Consider the following 647-nt stretch of genomic DNA (forward strand, 5'->3'; position numbering starts at 1 on the left):
ACACAGAGGCGATGGCATAAGCCCGCTTATATAGCTTTTAAGCAAAAGAGCGGGCTAAAAATGTCAGTTTTCACCCGCCAGGGTCATTCTTTTTGAGCCGGCCAATCGCAATTTCGACCAATCCCAAACCACCAAAGTCCCGGCAGGGTCACTTTAAAAAATGTCAGCTTTCAGCCGCCTGGGCCACTCTATTTAAGCCGGCTAATCGCGTTTTTCACTGATCCAAAACCACCAAAGTCCCGGCAGGGTCACTCTAAAAATTGTCAGTGTCCACACGCCAGGGTCATTACATTCAGAGTCACACATAGGATTATTGTTAACGACGTCAGGAGTGAATATTTTCCCTTGCTGGAAGATGAATCAAAGCGAAAGCATCTGCCACGGGTGTTCTCGTTGATCAAGGACGCAAGTTAGAGGGTCAAAGGCGATCAGATACCGCCCTAGTTAAAATCCGCAGGTACACCTTAATCTTGGACGACGAGACAGACAGCCACGCAACGCCACCCCCCTGGCCGCTCTAGCGTTCGGCTGAACGCTAGGTCGGCTGGAGTCGGGCCTGGCCGAGGCGTCCGTCTTAGGCAGTCGACTCGGCGGCCTAGCGTTCATATGAACGCCTAGCGGTCGCTTGGAACGGTGAGCGTTCGCAC

This window comes from Frankliniella occidentalis, unplaced genomic scaffold, assembly GCF_000697945.3.
Source record: "Frankliniella occidentalis isolate FOCC.00 unplaced genomic scaffold, Focc_3.1 Scaffold898, whole genome shotgun sequence".
Lineage (NCBI taxonomy): Eukaryota > Metazoa > Arthropoda > Insecta > Thysanoptera > Thripidae > Frankliniella > Frankliniella occidentalis.